Here is a 10,269-nt window from a genome sequence, read left to right as displayed (position 1 = left end):
CTATCTTATCACTTTGTGAATCAGACATCGATGTTAATAAAGACCTCATTCTTATGAAGTATCCTTCTCAAATAACTAGCAACCCTATCAAACACATCAAGCTTTTACTTGGCCCTTTGTTCTAATAGAAAAATACATTAGACATACAACCTTAAGGGGATGCAAATGGGTCTCAGTTCTTTATCCTTAAACCACATAAGATTGTATATTATAGAGACAGGAGATGAGAAATAGAATGAAACTAAAGAGATTCTTGCTCATTTGTATTAATTTCTTTGAAACTATAAATTCAGATGCATGTAAAATAACTCATAAAACCACCAAATGGATCAAAAATAGCTAATATATCTTCACTACTACTATTCATACAAGAGAAATATGTTGAAGAAAATGGTGGAATCACAGTTTTGGATCCTACAATGTGGTCTCATAGACAAACTGGAAACAATAATGTGGTCTCACATTGAAAATTGCCAACCCTTACAATGGATGAGAAAGAGAAAGATATAGAAGAAGAATGGAATCCCAGATCTGATCTAGAAACAACAAGTGCCCACTTGAATCTCCACTCTTTTCTATTGTAGAAAATCTCTCATCTTTTTACCCATGCGATCTAGTTTAGTTTTCATCATTTTTTTTGTAACAAACTAAAATATCTCTTCCTCAATGATGAAAAACCATTCTATTACTAAAATATCTAAACTACATCATGAAATGCTAATAAAACCTTGATTCAACTAATTAGGAAGTGACAAAACTCACCCATAACTACATTCATGTTGCCTTTTATGTTCACTCAATTCATCATTTCACTAGAATTCAGATTTGAATTGCTTCGACTAAATGAAACTACAAACTGGGCACTTGGGACAAATCCTCAAATATCTTGAACTATGGCCTCCTATGCAAAAAAAAACTCTAGAAATGGAAAGTTCATCTTCTTGTGGTTCTGGTGATATATAATACTCCTATATTCGCTCATCGATAACTCCCACAATCTTAATTTGAAAGACATGCTCCTTCTAGGTTTTGAAATTGCATCTTTGCAACATTTAAATTTTTCCTAAAGTTTGAACTATAGGATAAAAAAAAATTAATTTAAAATTGACTTGCACACAATTTTTGAGGAGAATATAGTAAAATATTAAATTTTGTATTTTTGAAAATTTCCTTCCATTTTTCATATGGGTTAACCCTGGTTGATTGACCCTCTACCACGTGTTGACATGTGATTGGCTAGATTTTTGCTTCATCATCTAACACATCCACTTGGCCACCACATGTCTACCACATCATTGGTTTCCATGTTTCATGATGAGTCAACATCATGCCATGTTATCACAACATAGTGACCATGTGACATGTGTCATCTTCTGCCACCTCAACATCCAATCATCAATCTACATTGGCTCGCCATGTCACCACCACATCAACTTACCATGTCACTACCACATTAGTTGGTTTCCATGTTGCATGGTTATTAGTTGAGCATCTTTGCTATGGTGATATGGTGATCACTATCCAATTTGCCACGTGTTGCCATCCTAGTTTGTCCTCTGGCCTGCCACATGTCAATTGCTAGTTGGTTGTACAGGTCCACATCATTGTTGACATCAACATATTGGTTGGTGTGTTTATTGAAAAATTATTTACATCTTCCTCCAATCACCTGGGACCCACACAAGCCACTCTTGCCTCAAAATGCATTGTCTTGAAGACAACTAGAAATGTTAGTGCTTTAGCATTTAAATAACTAAATCACCCACCATGACAAGAATCTGGGACTAAAATAATAATGATTTTTTATTTGCTTCTCATCTTTTCATTTCAACATTAGAGTTACACTGAGACATCTTCATGCTCATGAGATGTGCTATCCTTCTCTTCATGGTACAGTAAAACTAAAAATGCCTCCCTTGCTCATTCCCCCAAATCTAACAATCCCCAATCATGAATTTGCAGTATAATTTAAAATGTGTAGGTGTTTACCTTAGCCACATAGTTTCTTCTAGGAGTAGATCAAATGTGTGTGTCACTAAATTAAAATGTCAAAATTGGTATGATTTAATGTGCTCTCATCCTTTCAATTTGGCTAAATGTCCCCACAAGATTTTGCAATTTCAACCATTCCTGCCCAAAGTTATACACAAACATGGACCAGGTCTAGTCAGATGAGGAAAATGCACCAACCAACAATCCTCTTTGAAATGCATTTAACACCAAATTCTTCACTCCACAGGTGTATTTTTCGCCCTTCTATTTGACCTTTTTCATGCTCTTGCTAACTTCCTCTCTACCTATAATTGAACACACTCATTTCTACTTCCATAGGAATCCTTTCAATTGTGAAACTGCTAATTGTATTTTGGGAAGTTATGGTTTCAACTTTTGTCGTAGCTTAATTTAATGCTTTTTCAATTCATTTTGCACATCCTTCAACTAGAATGATATGTTGAATTTGGTTTTTAGTTACTTATCTTTGATGTCTTCTTTGACTTGGACAACCTCCCTCCTTCCAAACACTTTATGCTTCTCTATATTTAACTGTAAATTAGACTCTCTCAATTCAAAACCACAAGGAACATTGAGCTTGTTGTCATCAAAACTTTTGTTTCTAATCATGGTGGAGTAGGGTAATGGATGAGCTAGAGTTCTCACCAGCTTCACTATCTTACCAACACTCACACAATACTTAGAAGTAGTATCACTCGTGACATACGTTGATCTCCAATTCTTCTTGTCTACTGCCTGAATCTCATTTCTTGTTTAAGAGATGTTCTTGTGTTGGGGGTGAGAGGAAGAAGCAACACTCTCAATCTTAGTTCACTGATCTTCAAAGCACATCAAGGTCTTGTCCCTCTTGAAGTAGTCCATAAGACACATCATCTGCATCTACATTCCTATCTCCATCCCCTGCATTGGCATCCAATGCATATGAAAGAGGGGTCACACCTATCTATAAAATTGTTTATTTAGTGATTTCAAAACTCCCATGTATTATTAGGTGGCTGGGGCATGCACTTACTTGGGCCATCTTTGGGTTGTGGCTCCAATCAATAGTGGTAGGGCCTCCTCTGCATCCAATTCATAGCTTTTATATCTTAAAATAATTGATGTAATATTGTGGAGTAGTCAAATTTTAGCTTGGAAGATTATATCATGCATTAATTTAATTAAGGAATGAAGCAGATTTGACACCATGTATTTAAAAAAAGTTTTGGGTGAACAAAGAGAAAGTTAGCCATTTCATTTTCTTGTTGGCATGATATTTCTTGTTCTCACATGACCATATTCTAGCCTGGAGCTTGGTATTCCTAAGCACCAAACTAAGTGTTTGAATTGGTTGCTTGATATTGGAGCTATCATGGGACTTGAGGGTTAATACATTCCAATGAAATCTTCTCAAAATTGCATGGGTTTTTCCTTTTTCCAATTTCAGCTTCTATTCCAATTTTAAGCTCTTAATTGAGAAATTTTAGAAAAATGACATTAGTAGTGCTCATCCGAATAGTTGATAATAGGCCAGATAGTTGATAATAGGAGATGTCAAATGGCTGTTGGGCCAATGAGATCAAGAGAATGGATCACTACCTAGAAAAAAAACTTAGTTAATTACCCTAATTTGAACTACAAAACCTTCCTTTTTTATGGAAAACTCAGGAATGAGAATGTGCCTCCATGGTTTTGAATTATATAAGCTTTAACCCATATGTGTTGAGTCGATAACATATTACTTAAACAAGAAATGCCTCTGAAAACACTTTTAATAATTATTAACTCTGGGCTTTTCAAGTGTATTAGTAGTTTATAGAACATCAACTCCCCAATATACATTATCAATTTGATACCATTTAGTCGGGCCCCAAAGCAGGTTTGACTAAAAAAAAATTCATTTCCAAACAATTAACATCTCAAACCGGTCCACTGCACACTTGACTCTGACTAAAATCAATTTGCATCATTCATTTAACTTTAAAAAACTCATTTCACATCTTTTTGCAACTTGTCAATTTTGTGTTAGGGGGCCCTTTGATTGGCTTAAAAAACTAACCAAAACACCTAGTTGGGCTCTAAAAATAGAAATATTGATTCTCTATTCCACATTCTTGCACCCTATCAAATCTTGTGCCATGAAAAATTTGGGGTCAAAAGATATTGACTGTCAAAGTTGCTTTCTCAAAACTGTGTGCAAGAAAACATGTCAGAAAACAATAAATCATGTTTTGTTTTGGCCTTGAAAATTGGGTAAATGGATACTTGGGGGCATGAAAACCAAGGCATTGGTTTACTTTCAGGAGGATAATATAAAACTATGATTAGTGTAAGGAAACTTAGGTGCGGAAACAACTTCCTACACTAATCTCATAAGGAAAGTATGGTGCAAATCCTTTTAAAATCTTTACAATTATAGATTCAATATCATGTAAACAACAATATGGCAGCCAACCATGCATACAGAAAATAGACAGAGAAAGAAACACATAACACAAAGATTTGCCGGTGGGGAAAAACCTTTCGGTAAAACAACCCCACCCCTCCAGAACCTGCACAATGTATTATCTTCAACACAAGATTACAATACACTTACAATGCAAGTTCAACATCAATGATAGAAGATTCTAGCAGCACCTCAGTACCTGCAAACTTTCATCTATCACACTATTGCATTACAACATGCAATACTCATTTTATGAACATCTTAAGACCCAACAAAATGCCCACAAATGAGTTGGGCATTTTTTATGGCTCAACCACCAAGAAACATGCACAATGCCACATGTACATCCAATACCAAGAAAAGGGCGTCCATCCCTTGAATAGGCAATGATAACTTGTCATAGAATCTTCCAAAAATAGCAGTCACAAGAGAAGTGTAAGGGAATCTGTCATACCAACCTATTTTTGGCATATTCTCTTACACACACCAACCACTCATTCTTAGGCACCCAAATAGGCCTCATGTCATAAGATGCTCTTACACCTGTCATAGCTTATTCCTTAAATAGCTCTTACACGTCATAAGAATCTGTCATAACCATTTCAGCCATGATCTCCTTCACACACTTCAAGATGCCGACACATGTAAGTGATCAACATGCCAACTAGACATGTACACTCACATTTACATATTATTTGCAAAAATACATTTTACAAAACAAATAATAATAAGAATAGGAATTATACAAGGTTGAGACACCTTATTCCTAACAATTAGGGCTCACGATGAATAACTAGACGCATTTGGAGAATAGTCAAAGTGGGCTACTTAGAATTTGTAGACTGGAAACATTGGTAGAAAGGCAATTTTGAAAATGAAATGAACTTGGGAAAGTGTGCAGACAGATTTGTCAAGATTTGAAAATTGGCAAACTTAAAAAATTTTTAGAGGATAACACAATGGTACAATCCATTCAATTTCACCTATCACAGATTTATAATTATGACATCCCAAATAGGGGTACCAACCAATCTGCATTTTATGACACCGGTAAAACTTACAAATTGCATATGGAATCACATTCAAAAACTAACCAAACAAATTCATCGCAAGCTCAAATCAGAAATATAACTTGCCTCTGACCTCTAGAACAAAATGCAAAAGGAATTTTCTCATTTTGGTCAACTGGGTCAAAATTATAACAAGTCAAATAGGGCCTCACAAAATTCTGAACAATTTGCATTAGCATGACAACAATAAATGACCAACTTTGAGGGATTCAAAACCTAGTCAAAACAGATAAAAAAAATCAAAATCTAAAACATAGGTTTTTTGATATGGATACTAAACACTCCCAAAGAAGTGAGTCATGAAACATTACTCGGTGTGAGATATTCAAATGTAAACAAGGCCTTCTATCACTATTTGACACTTAGGCAAAAATGCAGATTTGGACATTGCTTAAAACGGGATTTCATGGAATGACTCGGAATGGCAATTTATCTTTATGGAACACATAGACTACTAAATGCAAGGTGTTAGAAACATTAAATACCCCTTAGGCTTCAAATAGACAACTAGGTACACATGCATCAAAAATCACTTATAGGGCTTGACCTTTAGGATGGTACTCAAAATTAGGGCTTCAATTTTGAGTCCCAATATGCTCTTAACATGCCTCACTTTAGTTTAGTGAAAAATAGTAACTAGTTACAATTGGTGTTTTATCCCAAATTGGGTTTCCACATTAAATCTTGGTGTCTCTTATGTTCATTTTATTTTCTTTATGAGTTTGCAACTAAGTTAATTAAGGTTAATCACACTAAAAATCTTAAGAAGAAATTATTTCAGTGTTTTCTGAGTGACACTAATTCTTACTGTTAACTGAGTGTCCCATGTTAACCAAGTTACATTAACATTTCAGTTTCAGTAGTGTTTAGTTTTGAATTGTATTGACATCTTAAGGGATCTTGGATTTTTTTTTTTGTGGTAACCGATCCACCCCTCCCATCTCAATTACTCCTCTTATATTTCCAACAATTGGTATTAGAGCTTTTGGTTCTTGCATAAAAGGTTTTAAGGACTTAAACTAAAGATCAAGATGTCTTACAGAAGGGAGATTCCTAAGCTATATAATGATAACTTCCAAGCATGATAGGAACTTATGAAGCTCCATTTGGAAACCATTGGTGACATTAGCTTGAAATTTTTGGAGAAGAAATATGTGGCACCAACTCAAACTTTTATTGTGAAACAAATTATAGAAAAGAAGAACCATAACATAATGATGGTTGACATTGCTTCCTCTCAATTATGATGATTTTGATGAAGTCAAAGACTATGGTACTACTTGTGAAATGTGGATCAAATTGAAGGATATCCATGGAGGTGAGATTTAAATATGTGAATACAAAAGAATAGATTATAGACATATTCACAAAGCCATTGCCTAAAGATGCACTTTTTTATTATCTAAGAGATAAGCAAGGGGTTATTCCCCTGTTAGAAGCTCACTAATCAGATTTTAATGATGCATGCACCAAGCATGTTGAAGATTAGACAAGTTGATGTAGTATTGTCATAATAGATTAAATGTGAATTTGTATATTAGGTACATGGAAACTACATTGATTGTTGTCTTTGGCATAATATGTCAAAGAGGGAGAGTTTTTGTTATATATCAAAGAAATTTTTGTGAATGTTTGAGATGTTATTCCATAAATTTTTAGTTGATATAAAAGAGTGAGAGCTTGATATGAGAAGGAGATATTATAGTAATTGCAATCAGAGATTGATGATAGAGGGAGTTGACATAGATAGAGGGAGTTCTCATGGATGAGAATCTATAAGGCCCCTTCCCCAGTACCCTATTATGAGTTTTAATAACCCAAATATGATCAACGATAGGAAGGAAAAGGTGATGAGATGTCAGGTTTTGCTCTGGTGTATTGAATGAGAATCATATACTATTACCATAGACTTTAAGATAGAGCAATGGTAAGAAGTTCCAGGATCTAAGTATGCCATGATTGGCATTTTCCTTATCAAAATGAATCAGATATCTTACTGAGATTGATATAGTTATTGTGGTGCTAGGTATCCTATTTGGAATTACATTAGATTGATAAGCTGAGACCCTATGAAATAAAAACTCGAGATGTCATAATTTAGTAACTACATCGATAGGTTCATGATAATTTTTATGACCTAATAAGATAATGGAATTAGATGGTTACTAAGGAAAGATGAATCAACACCCAATCTTGTGAATAATATTAATAGTCATAAGATGAAAATTGTTATTAGATTTGGATAAAGGTCTATACAGAAGAACCTAATATGATGTAATGTGATAAGTCAATTAGGTGGATACCTTGGTATTTATAAGGAAATATTTTATGAACCAATAAAATATAATTGATTTATTCTATGATTGGATTCTGAAACTATGTGGCATGACTATGCAAACATCGTGTCTACCTGACATAATTGATACAATTTGTAAATATCTCATAATGATAACAAGATATTGTCAGCAACCAAATGACATTTAACTAAATCAAAGGATATTAGTTGAGATGTTTTCATTTTGATGATTTTGACCTAAAATATGTATTTTGAACTAATTTTCATGTTGGCTAATTTAATAGTATAGATTCAACATTTCATCAATAAGATCAGAAATGGATTATGATGTGGTTCAAAATGTTAGTTGGATCATTTGACTAGATAGTGATATTGATATGTAGATTTTGATATTTTAATGTTTTAGATGCTCTACATGAAAATGATTAGAAAATAAAGTTGATTAGGATAATTGAGTATGTTAATGCAAATTATTTAATATGAAATTTTCATGCACCAATATAAATGCATTTTATATGATTTTTCATTGGGCTATTGATGTTCAAGTTTAGTGTGCAAGCAATTGAACCATGGGATTTTATTGGGGAAACAAGGTCCAAACCCATGTAAACATGAATTAACCAAGGTGAATCTTTGGAAGATTCAAAAGCCTCATTGTGATGCATTTTATTTTTTAAATTAAGCTTGCTTTTGTGTGTGTGGAAATTATAAAGATGCACTAGAGACATGCCATGACGATGTGTAATGTCTTTAATGTGTCACTTGACACTTGTAGATTTTTGTGTGTTAATGACATGTCACCTAGGGTTTTGGTCATGATAGTATTTTACCCTTAAACTAATCACCTTGTTAAAGTTTAAGTAAACCCACTTGGCAAGGGATAAGATGGGTCGTTATCAAAATAAATTTCGAATTTAGACTTGACTAGGTTTTTGAAGGGTCATTAGGTTGTCCTAGAGTGTCCCTAGTGTGAAAATAAGCTACCCATATGATAATATATCATGTTAGGGGCCTAATTTTGACCATATTAATGCCTAGATAGCCTAGGGGTCCCCTTTACCAATGCATTCTCCCACCAATTCAAAAATGAAGCTGTCACATGAGTTCTTCCCCATGTTTCCCCTAGTAAAAAATAGAAAACTTAGGAGGGGACAAGTTTGTAAGAGGGAGTGGCTTGGTGTTTTTTCCAAAATAGATAGTGGGAAAATTTTTTAAGGAGACTTGGGCAGACTAGTGGGGTATGCATCCACTCTCTAAGTTTAGAGATAGTTAGGGGTTTGGAGGGAGGCTAAGGGAGCTCTTCATCAACTATCATTGCCTCTAGCTTGGACCAAGGTTAGTGCTCAAACCATGACCATTCTTTCCTTTTTTTAGCATTGCATAATGAATCTGCAAGCATGGAGTGTTGTTACAAGATCATGTATTATTAGTGTAAATCTTTGTATTGTGTTGTGATGGTGTTATTGTGCATTGTGCTTCATGTAATTTCTTGGTTTTATTTCTTGATCTCCTTGCTTTTAATTTGAATGTCAAGTGTTAATGGGTGTGAAGGCTTCACTCACCCTTGGGAGGGAAGCAAAGTCTTGGGTGAAGGGGTTAGTTGGGCTCAACATTGTAGTTGAGAAAAATTTACCTCATGGTGAGGAGTTGTTCTTCCTTTCATGGAGTATGGGCTCCATTGAAGTCATATGCCTTTTGTTATTTTTGGAGGTATAAGGGTATGCGTAAGAAGGAGGAGATTTTATGATAGCCTTGAGAGGCAATAATGCAATTGTAGTTTGATTCTTTTTATGTTATGGATATGGTACTCTCCTCTTTGAAGAGCCCACCTTCACCCAATGTGTTCATGATTCCAATAGTGAATCATTGTGAAAGCCATGGAAGGGATTGTTATGTGTTGTTTTGTGTGTATGTCATTTGGGCTTTGTTTTCCTAGATCAGTGGGTGGTCTCTTGGGATGCCTAGGATGGGAGGTGAGCCTCCATGGTTCTCAATTTGTGTTGTTTATGCAGGTTGTGGAAATGAGCATCATGAAGAAGTCAGGGCTTTCCCTTGACATTGTTGAAGAATCAAGTATTATGATGAGTTCATTTTTTTATGTCATTTTTTCATGAGTTATGATGGTCAAAATCCCACTGTTATGTTCTTTTAAATGTAAGAGGAAAGTTAAACCTAAGGTTATACCATTGTGGAGATGTAAAATATGGGCTATGTTATGCATGTACTTGACATTGTGGAAGAAATAATATAGTATCTTCATTTTTGTACAAGAAGAAAGAAATGGTTCATGTAAGGAATATACATCATCTTTTTTTGGTTGGAAATTCATGTTGTATTTACCTCTTGTACATAAGCGGATTCATGAAATTCAATATATAGTAAAGTTGTGGAAATTTCATGTGAGAGAGAGTTAATAAAATAGTTGTTAAAGTAGGATGAGTGAGATCATTGTACAATTTAGATTT

Source organism: Cupressus sempervirens, chromosome 1 (genome assembly GCF_028749045.1).
Source record: "Cupressus sempervirens isolate cs-2001-9-10 chromosome 1, ASM2874904v1, whole genome shotgun sequence".
Classification (NCBI taxonomy): domain Eukaryota; kingdom Viridiplantae; phylum Streptophyta; class Pinopsida; order Cupressales; family Cupressaceae; genus Cupressus; species Cupressus sempervirens.
The sequence above is the reverse complement of the archived record's forward strand: the minus strand, read 5'-3'. Positions refer to the sequence as shown.